Consider the following 21,635-nt stretch of genomic DNA (forward strand, 5'->3'; position numbering starts at 1 on the left):
TCCTGAAAAGACCTTTTAAATATACAGATTAAAAATGTATGGCTGTATTTTACAGCTATAATTTCCTACCTAGAAGCTTCTGTTTTGCTGCTTTGATTATCCTAAGATTATCCAGAGTGTACACGGATTATTTCATTGTATGGCCTTAAAAGAGAGCTACTATATATGTGTGGAAGGAGATATGGTCAAAGGTAAACGATACTTTATAGGTAAAATGTCTTGCTGTCTTTGTAGAAAATTTCAGATGACTTTCTACCTTAAGTCTTAATTCAGAAACTCAGGAGATGCTGTAAACTACTTTTTAATTTCATGGCTAAACAATATTCAGAAATGACACAATGTTAGAAGAGCATGCTTTTCCTTCCCGGTTAATTTCTTATTAAAAATATTAAAAACTATATAAAATCATTGCTGAGAAATGCAGTTTCCAGTGTGGAATGTGCAATTTTAGGATTTGTTCTTTCTGATTTGGGGCTGACACCATTATTTAGAATAGTGATGACTCATGTCTAGGACTGAAATCTGTTTTTCATGGGTTTATACATTTTCCCCTTGAATTGCACCAAAAATGGTTTTTTAATTGGCTTTAACTCATGCCCAATAAATTGGACGAAAATTGATTGCCGCAGTCATGTTTGGTTTAAAATTATTCAAGACTGCGCCATGAGTCAAATGAGTGCATGATCGAGGGCAGCGGCGCTTTATGCCCTCTGTTTATGACAAGTAACGTTTTCTCAAAATGGTCATAATTCATATCTAAAAGTTAATATATTGTTCACAACTTATAGAGCTTGGAAGACAGTAGCAGAGCCACTTTAAAGAATTCACATTAAAAAATAAATTTATCTTAATTTGGTATTATGTCTTAGTATCTTCTTTTCCAGTTCTACCAAGACTATGAATTTGGTCATTATATTTCTTTAAAATTAAATAATACTGTTTGTTGATTCTTGGTCATAATATTAGAATGTTTTTCAACAGCAAAGTTAAAGAAATGAGAATGTTCAGACTGTACCACCCCGTAGAGTTGAGACTGAGCCAGTTTCCCATTCTCTGCAGAGTGATTTTAAAGACAAATCTTAAACAATATGAAAATTGAATTAACTCAGGTGACTGTTTAGGGCATTGAAACAGCAATTCACTAAATGGTACCTGTCAGGAAGCCAGTTTTTGTTCAATCTCATTATAATTATTTACTGTGTTATGGTTTTCATTTATTTATATGCCATAGAAATACAAGCAAATCACTTTAAGGGCTTTGCTAGTTGGGAATAAAGGTGTGTTTTATGAGATTCTCTAGCAACTGCAGGAAAGGGTATAATAGGGAAAAAGAAATGATTAACTAAATGGAAGGAACATCCCTTGGCCATAATATAAATAGGCATTAAGTAAAGGGAATAATTGATATTACTGAGTATAGTTAATATTAGGCAATTCTAAGTGGGCAGGATAGTTATTATCTTATATTGTATTCTTCTAAGAAACTGGTAGAACAATTTTTAAAATTTTTCTCATCTTGCTCTATTATATATGTATTTTTCATACGTATTAAATCTCAAGATTTGTTTCTGTGTGTGAATATTATTTTGTTTATAAACTCCAGGGCTGTTAATCTGTTCTCTCTGTGAATCTAACTTGTCTTTTAAGAGGTTACTGGTCTTCATCACCAGTTTCCACCTGCTGACTACAGGGCCAAAGCTTGAGCTCTACCCATTTTCCTGCTTTATAAAAAAGAATGCATGCTCAGAATTTTTGCAAACCAAATAATTCAGAAAACATTAAGAAAACTAAAGGTTCAATTCTTACTACCTCAAAATAACCCCTGTATAATGTTCTAGTGACTATTCTTTATGTGATATTGAATACTCTCAACAATATTTCATGAAAATCTTTACATATCACTAAATTACAAATATATACTATCCTTTTCAATGGCTTCTGTTTACTATGATTATGGAATAGACTTCTGAAAACTAAAATTTACAAAACTAAATAATTAAAATTATTTTAATTTTAATTTGCCCTAGGACTTCCTAGGGCATCATATATTATGTTTCTTAAAATCCAATTATATTTTACCTGAATCATTTTAAAGAAGCAAATCATCCAAATATCACTTTTATCTCTCTTCCATTTGTCAGCAATAGATGGCATGTCAAGACTTGAGTATGAGTATTTCATTTTAGGAAAACAGAGTTTGTCTGTTGATGTTCATTGTAGTCTCCATTTTCCCTGTACTCTTGTTCTTTTTGCAAGTGTTTTATCATCTTTAATTTCTGCTATATTTCTTTAGGATTACTGGATTTTACATCTGGAAAGTACTGTAGAGGTCATCTAATACATAGTGGTTAAGGACTTAGGCCATAGAAATGAACTACTTGGGGGATCCCTGGTAGGCTCAGTCAGTTGATTTCTGCTTAGGTCATGACTGAAATCAAGCCTTTGTGTTGGGCTCTGTGCTGACAGCGGAGCCTGCTTGGGATTCTTTCCCTCTCTCTCAGCCCTCCCTGCAAAAAATAAATAAATAAACCGAAAAGAAAGAGAAATGAACTACTTGGGGTCACATCACACCTCTGTTGGTTTCTAGTTGTGCCATATTGGGCAAATTACTCAATTTCCTCAGTTTCCTTCTCTTTAAAATGACAGGATTATTGTGAGGATTAAATGATTTAATGCATATAAAGCATTGGAATGCTGCCTGGCATGTAGTACATACTCAATACTTGTTACTCATTATCATTATAACAAGCCAGAGTGACTTGCTGAAAGGGAATCAGCTAGTTAGTGGGGGAAATAACACTCAGACCCATGCTCCTTTCTCCTAGCCTAGGATTCTTAGCTCAATGTATCCCTCCTAGCAGTGTTTTTAAAGCCTCCTCTGGGATACAGAGGTGTCTTAGAGGCGTTCACAGATCATCAGAGTGTAGGCTCTGGTTCCTGGTTTCTCATGCTCACTGGCAGTCTTGGGTTTTTGGTTTTTTGTTTTTTTTTTTTTCCTTAAAAGTATTATTTGTTTAGAACCCTGTCACCTTCTCAGGGCATGCTATACATATTTTGGCCATCAAAACGTTTTCATTATCGTCCGTGAACCCCTCTTCTATACTTACAGTCTTCCCCCATCTCTGTTTATCCCCTGACCTTGCCGTCTCATTCCAAGGGGTCTTAGAGTTTTAGACAAAAAACTTCTTAACCCTCCATGTGTCTTGATTCTGATTTCTGTACCTTTGCATCTCTTTCCACTTATCATGTCCAAAATTTACACTTATCAATAGATATAACCTGTATCCAGTAGTTTTATGGCTGTCCTTTCCTCTGCTGGCTTTCAAAGCCCTCCGTGATGTGACCTAACCAACCCAGTGTCTTTGCTCTCCAGCCCACTTCCTTCACCACAGTTGGCCTGATCTCCTTGACCAAAGCCTTATTTTTTTCCTCTGAACCTCATTGCATTTTTTTTCTGAACACACACATGCACACAGCCCAATAAGGTTGATGTATATAAAGATTTTTTAAAATGAAGGACTAAAGCACCACAATATATGTTTGTATTTTCCTCTCTTATAAAACTTTGTAAAGAAGCTCAAATCTTCATTTGTCCTTTTGATGTGGCTAATATGGAAACATACCTTTCTTTTAGCATTCGTTTGATATCCAGGAAATATCTGTATTCTAGAAAATATCGGTGCTGTATGAGTTAAATGATGAGCACCGACATAAAAGAAAGGCCTGCCTTTTTATTGTCTGCACAAGAAATCTAGAAATGCCAGCAAAAGAAAAAAAGAAATTTCACAGTAAATCGTGTCAAAATAATTCAAGGAAATGTCTATTTGTTACTCAAACAGCTTAAACAGTCTGTAACACCATTCATCTATGTTAGATCTTCCAACTCATGTTTATAAAAACTGACATTTCAAACAACCATATTCTCTAATTTCTCATACCAGAATGACAGTGACCAAAGGAACGGAACATTATTTTTATTGTAACAGTATTCTCAGTATTCCCTTAAAATGCACATACATATGCTCAATCAGAGAAGCAGATTTCCCCTTTAGCCACATCAACATGAAGGATTAAAAGGGGTTGGTGAGGTGGCATTAAAGAGCAGCTCTGGCTGTTCTGTGTATGCACGTGTGTTTCTTCTTGGTGCTAATTGCACTTCCACCTATAAGTCTGGCAGTCACATGACTGGACTTGACTTTGTGTGCTTCAGTCTTACCAAATTTATAAAATCCATTTAGGATACAGATAGATGCTCATTGAAGTTTAAAATAAAAGTCATGTCTGCTTTTTTTCATTATAATCTATGAAGTTAGACATCAAAAAGTTTAAGATTTATTCTTTTATCAGGCTGCAAAGTTTTGGTTCCTTCCATTGTACTTATTCAGTGAAAGTCCACATCTGTAGCTGAATCTGTATCAATCCACAGAGACGTTAGCCCAGGAAGGAACTGCAAAACTATAAACCATAGCATATTTACAATGTTAAGTGGACATTATTTCTCCATTTTGTTTCATTCAAAACAAACAAAAACTATTACAGAAAGCATATTCTCTTGTGCCCTTTATATATTCTACCTCTATATTCCTTTGGATATTTATTTTGATAGATTTATCAAACACAGACAAACTAAGAAATAGAAAACTGAGCAGAAAGTACTGTTAGCCTATGTAAATTGAATAAATATTATAGCCTATAAAAATGTGGAGACAGGGAATGAGCCTGGGGAAAGGCCAGTGATAAGGAGATTGAAACTGATTTCTTCCAAGGCCATAAATGACTAGTAACTTTTAAATTCTTGCCTTAGCGTTAACACAGAATGGTAAATAAAGATGGGTAATATATGCATATATGTAATTCAATAATAAAAGTGTCTCTTGGCATAAAATCAAAATATTTTAATTTGATTAGACTGTGATGGTATGTATTTGATTCAACTTGATTTCAGCAAGTAATTAGCTGAATTATAACTTATACTTAATAGCAAACACTAACATTTTGAGCCTAAATAAACAATGGTCATAATAAATGCCAAAGTGAGTAACACATTGTAGAAAGACTGACATTCAGGAAAGCTGCTCTTTATTCCTATTAATCTTAGAAATGTAACTCATATTCCTAATGCCTCTGTTACGCCCCTGAAAATGAAAAATAATTTATGTCCTTCCTTACCTTCTGGGTTACAATGATAAATATGTAAAAATGCATTGAGCTTTTTGTGATAAAAGGTACTATAAAAATCTAAGGTGTTTTTATTATTATATCAATCAAGTGGGATCTCAGACTAAGTTCCTTTTTGAAGACCCACAACTTTTTATGGGCGCATGAAATTGTATTGGGAAATATATTGAAGCCACATGAGAGGGCAGACAGAAGATTTTATGTTTTTTGAGGCCTTTTAAACTTGGTTACAATTAGAAAGGTGAGAAGATATTTATTATAGGGTATATCAGTTGGGATATTAATAACAGCAAATGAAAATATTTAATAGACAGTATGTAAAAGGAGGGACTCTAATTTTTGCTTCATCAAATAAATGTGCTAAGTCACCAGTATTGTTACCATTATCATAGTTACCTTGTATCAACTGTTTCCTCTATTCCAGGAAGTTTGAATATTTTACACTCAACAATTACATTTGACCTTACAGTAATCCTACATTAAGCATTATTATCACCATTGTACAGATCAGGAAATCAACTCTTAGAAGACAGTAAGCTAATTGTCTAAGGACTAACAGTGATGGAGTCAGGTTCAAATTGATATGTATCTGAAGTACAAACCCAAACTCTTAACAATTTGCAAAGCTGTAGCTCATGGTAGAGTAACATTACAATTTCTATTTAAAGGACTAGTTTTTGATAGGCTCTACCATTAAAAACTTGTAAAGAGATATTGTACAAATATAGGCTTATAAAAGATGCTTGAATCAAACCAAAATGGTTCTTTTGTCAAAGATCAGGAATAAATACTTAGAAACAGGAACTGGTTATATTGACCTTCACCTGAAGATAAATATTATATGTGTAAGGATGCTATTAGTTGTCTGAGTTTTTTCTTCGGTAATAGATTTATAATCAGTTTTGAACAAAAATATTACAAATTTTACATATTTCTAAAGTTTCCAATATTTTTACCTTCATACATCATAAAAAGAATGTTTTCCTTAAAAATCTATTATCCCATTTCCCACAGAGAAGAATTAATGGGGAATCCCTTTAAAAATAAAATTGGCATTTAAAACATTTTTAAATTATTTTTCATCATTCATAATGCCATATATATTTATTTGTGACAAAAATTAGGAGAGATTTTTATAATTCATGATAAAAGACTTTTCTGTTCAGTAATGTAATTTTCTTTTTAAAATTATCTTTTAGTTGTGAAACATTATAATGTACATTTATAAAATATCATTTTATCACATTTCAAACTTAGTGAGAGTACACCCTTTAACCCTTCTGTAAATTCTCATCTTTAAAAAGTCCTGCCTGTTTTGCAAATAATAGCTTAAGCTGTCCATTATATGCATATTTTCAATTTAATTAAGATAAAAATTTTTAAACATAGTTTAAGAGACTCATTAAGGCTGGCAGTTCAAACTTACTTGAGTATTTGTAACAATCAGAAAAATATCTTGTTGTATGATTATTTGAAGATAATAGTGCCTGAAAGGCTGGAATTTAAAAGAATATTTCTTAAAATGCTTATATAGCAGCCATTATTTAAACCAATGTCACATTATGGAAAATGGTGATACAGAAGGGAAAATTTAGCTTACATAAACATAAATTTCTCTCTCAGGAAATACATACAGCACTCATTCATCCATATACTTGAATTTAGCAACAACAACACCTGCTTTCTGGGTTAGAAGATATGATGGATTTTTTGCATAAAGAATTGAACAAAAATGTGTTTGAGATTCCTTTATTTATATTTATTTGCTCATCTCCCTATGAGCAATCAGATAAATGCAAAGTTTAAAACAATAGTCTAATACATCTAAATAGTTTAATAAGTACTGAAATGTATACTCACACCTTAATTTTTTCTAACTACTTTTCCTGACAAATTCATTTTTAATTCTTCCACATCCCACTGTGATTTAAGCAGCCTTAATAGTATCAATTAAGTGCATCCTAACATTGATTAAAGTTTTGGAGTTAAACAAAGTAAAAAATGATTGATTTTCTAAAGCTGCATTAACTTGTGTTATCACCAGAAGGTATCTTTTCAGAAATGTTGCTAAAACTTAAGATATAAACGCTGTTGTGGAAAATGAAATGCATCCTGTCATACACTCTCATAAATGCACACCAGTGAATTTACAATCTCCTCAGTGACAAAAAGAACAAGGTACAGTCATTAGTGAATCTAGGCAGCAAGGTCACTGGCTATATTCTGGTCATTATACATTTTAAACTTTTGTGAAACATTGATTCAAATAATGCATAGAATTTCATGCCTCCTATCCATAAAAGCAAACATAAGAGTGTAGGTATAAAGTGTGCTGTAGGAACCACGTGGTGTCAAAATACACATGTGCAATATTTTTAGTTTTCTGAATTACCTCCTAGTAATAATCTGGGTAAAGGGGAAGTGGGTGAAATACAGCTCTTATTCCTGTAAGTAGCTAAGATGATTCTCTTATGTGGTCGATAATTTCTTAGGCTGTTCTAAAAATCACCCTGGAATCTCTCTGGTGGCCCTATCACATCAATAAAAAGGTCAAGTCAACCTCAGTTTATGGTAACTCCTCTGTATCCGGTTGATCTGTTTTTCTTACAATAAAAGGAAAACTTTAGATTCCATTTAGAATTAGTTTCTAATACTGTCATCAGAGAGCTCCCATTGCCCCGTGTTCTGATAAAGACAGAATTCTATTTTCTATCAGATTGCTTTAAAATTGTTCCTTCCTCTTTCACCAAACTTCCCACAACTTTATACTTTTCAAATTGTTTATGCATGGAATCTACAACTAAGAATCATGATCAAGATGCTGTGTCCCTTTGCTAAATCTCATTTTCCCCTCCCCAAATAATTTTAAAAACCGGTGGGCTTTTTCTCTCCTGGCTCGCCACCCCACCACCCACCCACCCCCCAATTAAAAAATAAAACAATATCCCATTCCAGGCGCCCCCTCTCTGCCTGCCGCAAGCATTTTAATGACAGTTTACTTTAGCGGTCTATCAGCAGACTGCTGCCTTTGCCACCTGAATTTCAATTTCTTAATTTACAGCTCAGATAAAACAGAATGGAGCAGGATCCGGGCTGCTCTCTACATTGGGTTGGCCTTATCAAGCGTGAAGTTTGGCGCATTGCAAACCTATTCAAGTGATTATCTGTTGAGGACCTCTCGAGCCATCTCCATCTCTGCAGCGGGCTGATAAGACAGCTGTTTCTCTATCCGCCGTGTCTCCCCGGGCCTCAGTCTTCTTCTGATACAAACTCCGCCTTTGTCACCGTGCCCCGTTGCGGTCACTTGCTCTATGGGGCAAGGGTTTGATCTGAACACACGTGGGGGGAAAGTGCGAGTGTGTGAGTGAGCTGGGGACGGAGGAAAAGGGAGGGGGAGGGTAGAGTGGTGAGGGTAAAGAAAGGAAAGAGGGTTAGAAACCAGAGGGAGGTGGGGGCAGGGCAGCGTACGGAGAACAGTTGATAGCTCTGATTGACTGGTCTCTCAGCCCGGCTTTATTATTTCAAATTAAACGTGCATCGCACACAAGTGGAAACATAAATCTTCAATATAAGAAAGAGCCTCCGAGCCTCCGAAGCAGAGAAACCGTTTCTTCCCAGGTCCCAGTAAAGGGGCCGACCGAAAGACTGATTGCCACCAGCTGAGACAGATGGTTTCCTTTAACTTTGGAAACTGGTATTTTTAATTACTTGTATTAATTTTGCATGAGATGTATCGGCTCCAGGAGAAAGCTTAGAGAAAGCTGTTAGCATCCCTGAAAGAAACGGACACAAAGCTCTGATTTGCCTTTTCTCACCTCCAGTTTTTCTTACCTAACCCTCTCCTGGTCATCTAGACCTCCCTTTGCATGCTCAGCAAAGACCTAAGTTTATCCTGCTAAAAGTTGCTACTGAGCAAAAGAGGGGAAGAAAAGAAATCTGAGGACATTTGTGGGAAGCTTTACATAAATGATCGTCGATCCGAAGCTGCAAATATATTTTTCGAGACACTCTGGGGCACGTGCAACACATCTTAGTCTCAATCTGCATATCTGCAGTCAAATCACCTAAAGGACAATGAACTTCATACAAATTTTGCCCAGGAAAAAAAAAAAAAAAAAAAAAGGCGTGTGTGTAGCGGTGGGGAGAACAATCTAAGCTGGTCTCAAAAGATTTACCGCGACACTAGATTACATTTTAGAAAAAAATTTAAACATTAAACTAAACAGTTCACATATCTTTTAAGTGTGAGCAGTAACCTAAGGTTTTAAGGGAATTCTCGCCGAGTGTGCTGTCTTTACAGTTTTTCCCTCGAACAGTAGTTTAAAGACAAAATGTAAAGAGAAAGTGAAGGATGTTTGTGATCCTGCTCACTGCCGCCTCTGGCACTGTCCCTGATGGAAAGTGTTTGCAATATAAAGGGTCCTTTGCAAAATAGTCTCGGAGGTCACTTATCTTCGGATAAAAGGCTTTGCCCCTTTGCCAGTACGTGGAAGGAGCCAGGGAAGAACTGGGGGTGGGGGGGAGCGATGGGGAGCGGGTAGGCGGTTTTGTTGCGATTCCCGCTGGGAATTTCGAGGATTAAAAACTCTGGAGTAGATTTAGCAGACTTTTTGATGACTACCTGGATTTGCATTTATTTTGCATGAACACTGATGAAATGCAGGCTCACTAGGGCAAGGGAGTGTATGAGAAGCGAAACACAGTGAAGGGTGCGACCCGAGTTCGGGGCTCTAACCATACATGCGGTTTGTCACCAAGGCCGAGTCCTAGCAAAAGCCAGCCTAATTCAACATGAATGTGTTTCTATGAAGTAGGACAGCGTCTTCCTTAAAGTCTGTCCCAAGAATTGCAGTTTCCGTTTGTTACATGGGAGGGACAGAAAACACTAGGGGACTTTGCAAACCTTTATTCTGGATGGGCTCGTCTCTGTCCATGGTGCTAATTCCTGCCTCATTCTCTTGCCCGGTTGCCACGCTCTAAACTCAAGTTGGTGTTAATTTTCTTGACAACTTTTTTCCTGTTTTCTAAACTGTAGAAGGAAAGTCGACATGCTTCTTTAAGAAGAGTAAATAAAAGAGTAATCAACAAGCTATATAATTTCTATATTTGTCACGCAAGCATTAAACTGTCACATTTCAGATGGTATGAACCACAGACCCCACCCCCACCTGAAACTGCCCAACAAACTAACACAGAATATTTTTATTCATCTGAGAGGGCATAATATTTGGAACTACCCCCATAAGCCAAACATTGTAAACTCATCTAAATAGCTTTACTGCTTTATTTACTTTTTTAAAAAAAATGTCACAATAGTAGTTTACATCGTCCTTCATCATGAAATGCTAAAATCACATCCCTCACATAGTATAAGAGAGTTATTTATTCTAAAAGACATTGCCCACAATAGCTGATTAGTATTCCTATGAATGAATGTTCCTATACAAACTTAAGCAAAATAATCTATTGAATCCATTACTTTTTCAGCTTTGAGAACTATTCTTTTTGCAACTTTCTCCACATCCAACTTTTCCTCCAAACTTTCAGTGAGTGAACCCCTAGATCCATCCATTTTCTACTGCAGTTTAAAATAATGCCAAGGACTTTGAAGATAGAGCTAACATGACAATCATAACCCAGATATCTTTTAAATGCTTTTCTAATGCAAGTTCATAGGCTGTGGATAATACTTTACCTAACTATGGATGAAAAGGGGTTGATTACAATTGCTTAATGTGGAGTGTGATGTTTACACACACATAGTCTTTATTAGTTGCAAAATAGAATATGTTAGTATTTCAGGCTATGACAACATGAATTTCAAAGTGAAATCTATATCCAGATATCCCTTATTTTAAATAGGCTGTATTCAGTTTTTATTTTTAAAAGTTGGAAAAATACATATAACTTATGGTATATGTATCCATGTAAAAGTTTTTAAATTTAAAAACATCTGTTTTATTGAGGAAGTAAACTAGTATTTTAGGATATTTTCAATATCTTAAGTAATTTAACTCCATTTTACCTGCATAGAAACACAACATGTTGAAGATGACAACATCTTGAAAATCATTTGCTCCTCTGCCCAAACTAAAGAAAGCCTATATACTGAATCCACAGAATTTAGCATTTGCATTTGAATGGATAAGTTTACTATTTTCCAATAGTGTTTTCTTTAACTACAGAACACACATGCTAGATTTCATCACACCACACCACACCCAGGATTCCATATCAACCCTCCCCCCCCCCCCTTTGGGAAAATATACCACTGTAATCTGCAAAAAACCTTCCTTGTGGAAATAAACACACATCAAAAAATGAAACAAAGTATTAGCTTCCACCCAGTTAGAAGATACTTATGTAGTTGTAAGTGATTGGTAAAGATTTTCTACAAAGTGCCAAGGATATTACATGAATACGTGCAACTAACTCAATATTAAGAGCACGTTAACCAGGAGCAAAGACAAGTCACTTCATAGATAAGTCTGATTAAACAATGTTTTACTTTTACTTAAATTATATTTATTACTTTAAGAGTTATTTCTCTGTACTGACCTGGGGGTAAGGGGAGGGCTTGAGGGAAGATGATAACAAACACAACTTTCCAACTGTTTATTCATACAGTGATTATTCTATTTTAGGTGAGGTGGAGTCTTTCTGTCTTTTTCCTTGATTTGTCCTTCCCTCAGCCCCTTGACTCCATTTCCTCAAATTGCTTTTCTTTCTTCTTTCCTTCTTTCTAGACCTGTTCCACCCAGGTCTAGAGAATAGTTTTAAGTTGAAATTAGGACCCCAGTCTTGTTGTTATATAAAAAGTGGGGCTGGGGATTAGGACATGATAATTATAACTTATAAGATAACAATGCCTATTATAAGATAACATATAGATTCAGGCCTCCTTTTCCAACCCCCTGTTATTGTCACACAAAGGAATAGATTTTGAACATATTATACAGACTATATTGGAGATAAACAGGTCTTCTGTTCTTTGCCATTAATCATTTATCAACACTCAAGGACACTCTCAAGGAACTCTGAATTACTTCACCCCTCACTTTGTAGTCATTCTGCTTTGTGACTATCTGTCCCTTACCCTCCAGCCCACCCTGCCCTCCTGCAATCTCTAACTCTTACCTGTGCCTTCTCTTTCCGAATTTTCAAAGATAGCCACTAGCAGTAAACAGGTAAAGGAATTCCTTTTAGAAAGGCATGAGCATCTAGAGAAGATATGTTACATTGCGTAAGAAACATTAAGTACTATCTAGGAAGTTGCACTGTCAAGATTAAAAGAAGAAATTCAGGCTGGAAAAGAACCTAGGTCAAGTTAATATTGTCTCTACTTATATATCAAGTCGATCCTGAGGACCACACTTTCACTTGGAGGAAGAAATAAACACCATGAACAAAACCTCAGCCTCCTGAACGTCATTAAAATATGCTGTTTAACAAAGTAGTCTTCATCTATAAAGCAGAAGCACTGACAGCACTTGGTCTTCTGGCTAAACTTTCTAAATCCTCAGAGGAAAAAAAACCCAGATAAAGGTTCGACTAATCTTTACTGTCAGCAATACATGTGTGGTCCAAGAACTGTACTGCCAGCAAATACAGAGGAGTGGCTTGTTCTAATTTTCATACAGATGCTCTTTTTGAATCACCATGTACCTTAAAGTGAAGGACCTTAGCTCTACTTAGTACCTCTTTTCCTGACAGGATGTTTACCCTACACTTTTCTAACATGAAATGAAAGCGAATTCAAACCGTCCACCTTTATTTGAAAGCATTTCTGAACTCATTCTTATCCTAAAAGGATGCTTTAAAAAAAAATCAACAAGAGAGCTGCAATATGCATATATTAAAATAGAGAAAGACATAAAATTGCCTAATATCTGATACAGAATACTAGAACACACATTGAGAAAGGCATGCGGGCAAGTAATGGATGTACATTCATTCCTTTCACTCAGATCAAAGGGAGGGAGCTCTCAATGACATACATACCGGACAGAGTTTAATGTTATAAAGAAACGTGCCATAGATGCGGCAGTGGTGGCAAGGAAAATGAGTCTTTCGGAAGCAGAAAGATTTAAGAGGAAAGAAGATCATGCCATATCGCAAACTCTGATACTACAGTTCCAACCCTCCCACGTTGCTCTTTCCATCTCTTTTTGCTTCTTGCATTTCCCTTCGCCGCCAGTGTTAAGTGTGTACCTCCCCGCACAACTTACCTTGAAACGGGACTCCATTGAGCTCTTGAGAGTGACACAAGCTTCTAGCCAATCATATCAAGGAAGCTCGCCCGGGCGGCCTCAATGGGAGCATCTAGGCCAATCAGAGTCCTGGGGAGATGAGCAAGTTACGTTGTGGCGCCACTCGGCGTATACTTCCGCGCGTGCTGCCCGGGATAGGAGCCTGGCAGAGCAGCTGCACACACGGCAGTGCGGAGGCAGAGAAGGGGTTGGTGATACGGTGCTATAAATCTGTGGTCCAGTCCACCTCCCTTTTAAGACGTCCTCCCCCCTTATTTCTGTTCTCAGTTAGAGATGCAGCAGCTTACTCCTGTAGCGACCTACTAAAAAGCAACAAGGAGAAAGACATCGTCTTTTTGAAAAAACGTTCTTTCGTCTCTTTTCTTTGTTCCTTCGTTTGTTTTTCTTGCCCCTTTTTGTTTAGTTGAACGGCAATAGGAGGATAGTCTCTCCGTCTTTTTAAACTCTCTTTTTTAAGTTTCCCCTCCCCTTTCATCTTTTTTTTTTTTTCGCCATTTCTTTTAGCGTTGGACTTTGGGGTCGAAAGCATTTCTTTTTATTTGCTTCTTTTAAGCCGAGCACAGTTTAGGTTTCGTGCTGTCTTAAGAGAACTATCCAGCAGCTTCTTGCTCATCCTTATTGGGAGAACTGCACCGTTACTTTAAAAACACACATACACAAAAACCTTAAGGGAGAAAGGTAAGTTTCGGTTTGGTTTCTTTAATCATTAGTTGCAGCGATGCGCTGGCAAACCCAGAAAACCTGTAAGTGAGCGGAATACAGAATATGAAGTTAATTGCACATGTTTGTCTCATTTCAAAGCTACTGTTCTGCTTTTTAATTCTAGAGAGCTAGACTAAAAGACGGTGGACGCATGCTTGACGTACTGAATTTTCGTATATGTCAGCGGCAGTAACTTAAGTGGTAAATGTGGGTAGAGTAGAGCAGGGGTACAATAGAAGTCTAGATGTTGAGTGAGCTTCGGGATTGAGGTTGGAAGTTCATTTCGTGGGAAGAGAGGGATAACTTCGGTTTTGGGGGATGCATGCCTCTACTTTCGCACAGCAACCAAAGGACTGGAGAGGCGTTAATACTATTGAGGGGAATCAGAAGCCTGGACTTGCAGATTAGACCAGCGAAAACCCCACACTTAATTGCATTAACCAGATAACATGTGCTGGGGAGATGGGATTGCCAGATGGAATTTAGATGCTGCACCAGGCTGCTAGTTGTAGTTGACTGAAAAAAGTACATGCCGCCTGAGGGCTAGGGCTGGGCTGGGGCTGGGGTGGGTAGAAGCTGTCAAAACTCATCATTGCTAGGTGTGCGGGCTCTAATTCTTGGGCGCCAATTACCGTGATTATTTTTTAAAAGAAGGTAGCCAATTTAGGGCCGAATTCTTAAGCCTGTACCGGATATGAGATTCCCTTTGTTCAGAAAAGCGTAAATAAGATCCTTGGAGCTGTGTCTGTGGAGTGGCGGCTGCCTGGGAGTCTTGTTGTGCACGGCGCTGGGAAGTGGATTCCAAGCCCTGTCCTTGGTCCTACGCGGCTGACTTCGCCTTCGGGGCGAGGGGGGAACCCCTTCTCAGCCCCGAGAATTCACAGTTGCCCCAGGAGCCAACTCAGCTACGTTGCCCTCACCCCCTTCCTTACCACCCCCCCCCCCCGCGCCCTTCTCGAATAGCTATTGTTAATCTGACGCCGGGAGAAAGATGGTTGGGGGTGAGACGCTGGGCAGACACATGCTTCATTTTAACTTTTGTGATTTCTCAGGGTTTGGGAGAAATCAGCTGGCTTTCTACTGCGGAAAAAGAGAAATCAGGGTATATGTGGGAAAGGGGGAGGGTGTTCGCTGGGCGGGGAGGACGAGGAGGGAGGTGGTGGCGGTGAACGAGGTGCTGCCTTTGCCTAAGAGAAGTTTAAATTATTGGCACGAGGGGGTGTGGGTGAGTGTGCGTGAGAACGCCCGTGTGGTGCTTGAGATGGAGAGAATGGGGGACAGGTACAAAAACGGCCAGGGTACTCTCCACCCCACCCACCCTCCCGGGTCTAAAAGCCAACTTGGGGCTAGCCTCCGGACTCTGCCATCTCCGGGGCGGTGGGATCTGGGGATAGCAAGGTGGCAGTGCCCAGCACGGGAGCTCCGCGGCGAATAGGACCTCGCGTGGCCATTGTTGCTTAATTTATGCCCAGCACGTTGCTACGTACCCACCTATTTCACGTCTGTAAAGAATTAATATGAGAGCTATACAACTGTGGCAAATTGGAGGTTGGATACGTTCTCCGTTTGCCATTTTCAAATACGGGTTAGCGAAACTGATGTCGAGTCTGGGTATTTTCTCATGTAATTGCCAGCTGCAGATCTGGCTTTATTGTGGCCACAGTGAGAGAAATAGTCAAGCATTTAGTATTTACTCTTAACACTGCTGGGCTGAGATGAATCTCTTACTTTCTCCCCGAAATGCACGGGTTCTTTCCCCGCCCCCACTCATGTGCCACTCCTGTTGGTTAAGCTTCTAAACGTTTAGCCCTTTCCCACATCTCAGTTTATATATATACCCATCCTCTGGATATTGGGAATAGGAGGTGGTTTATTTCTTAGGCCTAAACTGCAACCTATAAAATGCAGGCGTAAAGTCGAGGGTGGGGGGAGAGTACAGAAAAGACAATAGTAACCGAATAAATTATTTTCCTAATTGGAAATAAGTTCCTAAAGGTCAAGAAAAAAGTGTGCATGTTTTAGAGATGGTAGAGTAGAAAATCTATTTGAGCCTGTAAGACTTCCTTTGCAAAATGGCTTCTTAAATGGGACATCTGAAAGGTTTGTCACGAATCTGAACAGATAAGTCTGCAAAAAAAAAAAAAAAAAAAAGTTGAGTGTTTAAAAGTCGCTTTTGGAGGATTAAAAAAGTAACTATTGCTCAGTTATTATTGTCATTCCCTGAGTATGTCTTACACCAAGCACTCCTGGGTTCTCCTTCCATGTTTTGACCGAGTGCTTGGGCACCCCATTTTAACCTCTTCTGGAGTTCTCCACGAAAAACGCAACGTTTTGCAGGTCGAAGTGGACTGGAAGACTTGGGGAACTCTGTAGAGAGATCTCCCATAACTTCAAGAAGTCAGCTTCAGGAAGTAGGGCGTAGGGCGTTCTAAGAGTTTTAGGCTTGGATTGGCAAATTTGGTAGGCCCAGTTTTGCCTAACGTTTGGAAACAGGCATTTTTAGTAATCCCGCCTGCTAGGGATGGGAATATTGCAATTAACTGTTTAGAGGGAGGTCAAAGAGGCGCAGGCGCTTTGAGCGGTTTTCCCAGTAACCCCGTACAAAGTCAATTAAGGTCATTTAATTGCTAATCGGATTTAGGGTGACAACAGAAATGCTGATATAGAATCAATTAGCTATTTCTGGTGTCCCCAGTCTAGGTTCCCCAAACTGAGGGATGGATTGTCTCTATTTCCATGTGGTTAAACCCCTTACTTTACTATGCCTGATTTGACTTCGCCCAACAGGGCAATTTTGCCGCCTCCACCCCCGCCATGGGTTAGAGGAGTCCTTCCTCCATTCTCCATCCCCCCCCCACCCCGCCCGTCGCGTGGGGGCGGGGAGCGCTGGGCGCCCTTAGCGGACCTTGCTGCATCAAACCCGCATCATGCCCTTGAAGCTGTAACCTCGGTCACGTTCTTGCGGCGACTCAGTCGCCCACTGCTCAGTTCCTTTCTCTTACCTCTTGCGATTTCAGGTAGGTATGACAGGTGATATTTTAAATGTAGTTTTTATGGGGTAAGGGTTAAAACAGAAGCCTTTGCAATGAAAACCACAACACGACAGGTGCTCTCGTAATTAAGCGGCTGAGCAGGTGTAAAAACGTGCTCCCACCGCGTGGCTCGGGGTCGATTTTGACTCCCAGTCGCGGGGCTGAGTCTGAGGACAGACACAGGTTTTTCTGGGGAAAGGCGATTGAGCTGGGCGTGGGGGCGGGCCAAGGCTAGGTAGCTATGTGACGCCCCCTCGGTGAAGAGTTGGCCATTTCGGGGCTAACGTAGGGGGGGCGTTGGAAGGATGCGGCGAGCGACAGGCTCTTGTATAGTCGAGTGCAGGATTTCCTACTTTGCGTTTGAAGCAGAGTATAGCACCCCGCACAGGTACTCGGGCTTATCTGAACGTCAGATTCCATCTAGAGAGGCATAGAGGGGCAGCCAGGGCTAAGCCTTTAGTTTTCTGCCAAGGGACAGGACCCTTCTGTTATGAAGTAGAGGAAAAGCCTTTTAACTGTACTTGCTATATATGTGTATGTATGTATGTGTATGTATTTGATACACATACATATACATCAAAGTAATCCCTGCGCGAGTCGTTCTGGCTCCCCGTTAGCGCCTGGAACCTCGGGGTTTGCAAACTTGCACCTGGCATCTACCGCCTCTGGGCGCGCGACGCTTTCCGCGCTGCCAGGGGAACCTGGTCCCGGAGGTTGCTCGGAATCGGAAGACGGGAGGGACCCAGCCGAGCAGCCGCAGCCGGGCGTCTTCTCGCAGGCACAGACCGGCGGGCGGCGGGGCAGGGCACGCGCCGGCGGCGGCGGCCGCGGCGCCGCGAACTCGCCGCCGGCCCCGCCTCCTGGCGCTCTTCCAAGCAAGCCCCTCCTCCCCGCCCCGCTACAAACGGCGGGACCGCGGCGCCTGGGCGTCACTGAGGCAGCTGCCGGCCGGGTGAGGAGGCCGGTCGCCGGCGCGACGCGGGCAGGGCGGGGGTTTCGCCGGGTTCCAGTCCGCCTTCTTGCCTTCGCTAGGACTGGGGACGCCGCCGCCGCCGCCGCCACCGCCTCTCCGCGGAGCCCGCCCGGAGCGACTCCTCCGCGGCTGTGCTGACGGCTGGCGGCGCAAGCCGTAGTAGCTGCAGCTCCGAGTCGTAGCAGGCAAGTGCGGGGGGCGTGGGAGTGGGGGCGGGGAGGACGGGCACGCCGCGCCTGGCCCGGGGTCTGTTCTGGACGCCCAGGCTAAGGGTTGTGTGCGGGCGCCGCCACGCCGAGCGGAGTCCGGCCTCCGCTTAGTGGAAAGCCCTAGTCCGGCCTCGGGCGGGAACGCCGGTGGGGGCGGCGGAGGTTGTGCACGCGAAGTTCCTAGAGCTCGGCCCCTTGCGGCGGGAGTAGAGGGAATTGGGCGCCTCGGGAGGTGGCACCGCCCCTCCTGTGGGCACTAGCTGGTTGGGGGCGGCGGGAGCCGAGCGGGGCCAGTCGGTCCAGGCAGCGTGTTCAGGGCCTGGACGTGCCCCGGTACGGCCGCGTGTAGCGCGAGGGGAACTGCGCCGAGACGCAGGTGAGTGCTTTGGAGGGAAAGCGGGGGAGGGGGCTTTTCTAGAAAAAGGGCAAGATTCCTGTGGCGAACTGACATCCCCGCCTTTCGGGAGACTGTGTGCGGTGGGTTCCTCTGCCGGATGGTGTCTGGTGGCGTGCCCACTTGGTACGGCACCTCCTCGCGTGTGGTCCTTGGAGCTCCCGGGGCGTCTGGAGACTTGCAGCGGCCACGCAATGTGCGGAGGTGGCATGGGACTGGGGGTGGCCGGGGCAGAGCAAAGAGGATCCCGCGGGCCGCTCGTTCTCTTGCGCGGTATTAGGTGAGGCCGGGCGCAGCCGCGCGAGGTCGCAGCTCGCGGTGGCATCCTGGGTTTGCGCGCGAGCAGTGCTCTGGGCGGGAATCGCTGGGCGAGGTGGCCCCGGGGCTTTGGTTCGCTCCAGTAGGTTGCGGCAGTCGCGCCTTCAGGTCTGCCAGGAGGGCTGGCCAGCTGCGGCCCCCGTGCACGGATGTGTGTGCGTGCACTGGTGCGATTGGTGGTCTCGCTCACACCAACATCGATTCACCAGCAGGTGCCTCTCCAGTGGTCTTGACAATGACCAGCAAGCAGTCTTTCCACAGCGTTGTCTTAAAAGCCTACTTGTTATCCTGGAGGGCTGGAGCGCAAAACCTCGTCTCTAGATGTGAGCTATGAGCATGGAGTTGTAGTTGTCCAGATGGTCATTTAAAATAGTGTGCATTTAAAATGATCATCTTTATGATAAAAATTTCATCTCTTACTCTTTCTACATTTTCCGAGAATGTGAGAAAGGAGAATTTGTTACTCGGTATCTATTCTCTTTTATTCCCTCCCCAAGGAATGATGCTTAGCAATGCCAAATGAATAGATCTCCGTCAAGGACAAAGAGTTTTTTAAAACTTAATTTTCTGGTGGACCTACCCATAATAATCCTGTCTTCATAAAAATGTACCTCAGTCCCAAACTTGAGACAAATAAGTCCATTTAAAACCACTCGAATACCAGTTGGGGTGTGATTTCCCCATCCCCTTAGAAAATCAGTTTGTATGAAATACTGGTTAGTTGCCCTTGAAGACAATCTTCTCGAGAATCGTTTCCCGAGAGTCCTTTGAATTTTTCATTTGTGCTAAGCTCCCTCGCTCTTGGGGAAGCTGACCCAGAGTCTCCATTTTGGTAAGCGGGTAGAAAAGCTTTTCTGGATCTACTTTCTCATCTGGACCTTTTGGTCTAGAAATGATGACTGTTCTGCTGGATGGACTGGAACATTACTGCATTTGTTTTTGGGTTATTCTTTATAACAGGTTTGTAGGAATGTTGATTTAATACTGCTGGAGAGGGTGTTCGTACTTAGAGAAAGTTCCCTTGAAAATGGGGGAGAAAAGGGGAAGAGGGGGCAAGAAAAAAAACTGTCTAGAAGATAATAGCTAGGGTGGGGCAGGAAAAATTAAATTATTACATTATATCTGATTTTATATGATTCCTCTGCCTTTTTTTTTTTTTTTTTTTTTTTTTCCTTTTTGAGAGAATTTTTGTGTTTGTGTGATCAAAACTGGCCCCTTAATTCCTTTTTGGGTAACTTTGTGCTGCCACCTTTCGGGGAATGAGGTTTTTTTATTTATCCCTCAAAGACAGCCTGAGGCATTTAAGCCCCCCTCCCCTTCCACCCCCCCCCCCCCTTCTTTAGGTGTTTGCTCCATTGTGTAGTGTTTACTCTTAGGAATCAGGTCAGCTCTTTTAAGCTGTACACACTGTCCCTGTGGTTGAAGAGAATTTTTAGGGTATGCTCCTGGAATAGAACAGGTACGCGAAACTGGTGAGTGTAGGCTGGGCTTGTCATTTTACTACTGAACCTTATTTTTAGACTAAAAAATTTTTTCTAGACTAAAAATGCATGAGTTGTTAAGAGTTCCTTTTTGTTTTTTTGGGGGTGGGGTGGGGGGAGGGTTGGTTGGTTCTGGTTATTTCTTTTTTACCAGAGAAACAAAGTCCTTCTCTGCTGGGGTTTTGCACTATTAGTTATGACCTATCTCCCAGTGAGATATGGAACAACAGTGCTGTAGGTGGCATTTCTACTGCCCCGTTCCTTAATCCAGCCTTTTCAATCTTTGTATGCAGACAGATGTTTCTTGCCGAATTGTTGTTACCACTTCCTGCTATTCTAGCCTTCCATGCTTTGCTTGTTAACATGATTATAATTTTTAAAAATACTGCCTCCCCCCTCCCCCCAACCTCTTTCTTTCATTCTAGAAGCAAGTCCCAAGTTATCTTAAGGACACAACAAAGCTACGAAGGATACCCTGACTTCTAAACTGGGGTCAGCTTTTCTTTGATGGGAAAAAAAATAGATTTTTTTAAACCTGGGATCTTTTCCGGCATTAGCATGGCAGAGCACCGCCCTTCATGTTCTTTTTTGCCCAAAGAACTGGATATTCCAAAATAGCATGTTATTAAGACTGACTTTACCGGTAACCTTTTTGGTAGATCGGTCTGCTTGGTAATGTCAATTCTTTTGCTCTCATTTGAACTTTTACTAAAGTTAACCATATCACATTCTTTTTGCCACCTTTGTCACCAATGTTTATTTGGAATAAGGGAGCCTAGAGATCCATGATCTTTAGCCTGGTCAGGTTATTATTTTTTTGATGGTATTGGGGGGCTGTATATAGGTGAGGTGGTATGGGGCTGTGGGGTGTGGGTGGTATGTCACCCTATGGAAAACCAGCCCGTAGCCTTCTACCTCATCTCTTTCTTATTTTTTGCATATTCCGCTGGACAGGCCGTGAATCATGGTAAACTACCACATTTGAGGTTTGGTTTTGTTTTTAAGCACAAGTAGTTGTTTGGAAGTAGAACTGCTTTGTGGACATATAACCCATACAGTATTAACCGCTCTCCCTTGA

At 41.2% G+C, this 21,635-nt stretch overlaps 1 protein-coding gene across 8 annotated transcripts in view; it reads left to right on the top strand.

Annotated features, from left to right (window-relative positions):
• ELAVL2 (ELAV like RNA binding protein 2) overlaps positions 1-21,635 on the top strand; it is a 202,399-nt gene that overhangs the window by 48,123 nt on the left and 132,641 nt on the right. Inside the window, exon 1 of one of the 8 annotated variants that reach the window (XM_047830172.1) lies at positions 14,046-14,126. The exons of the other annotated variants lie outside the window; for them this stretch is intronic. The gene's annotated coding sequence lies outside the window, so the exon portion shown is untranslated. Of the gene's footprint in view, positions 1-14,045; positions 14,127-21,635 lie in introns of those variants that run through there. 8 annotated transcript variants of the gene reach the window in all.

This window comes from Prionailurus viverrinus, chromosome D4, assembly GCF_022837055.1.
Source record: "Prionailurus viverrinus isolate Anna chromosome D4, UM_Priviv_1.0, whole genome shotgun sequence".
Taxonomy (NCBI): Eukaryota; Metazoa; Chordata; class Mammalia; order Carnivora; family Felidae; genus Prionailurus; species Prionailurus viverrinus.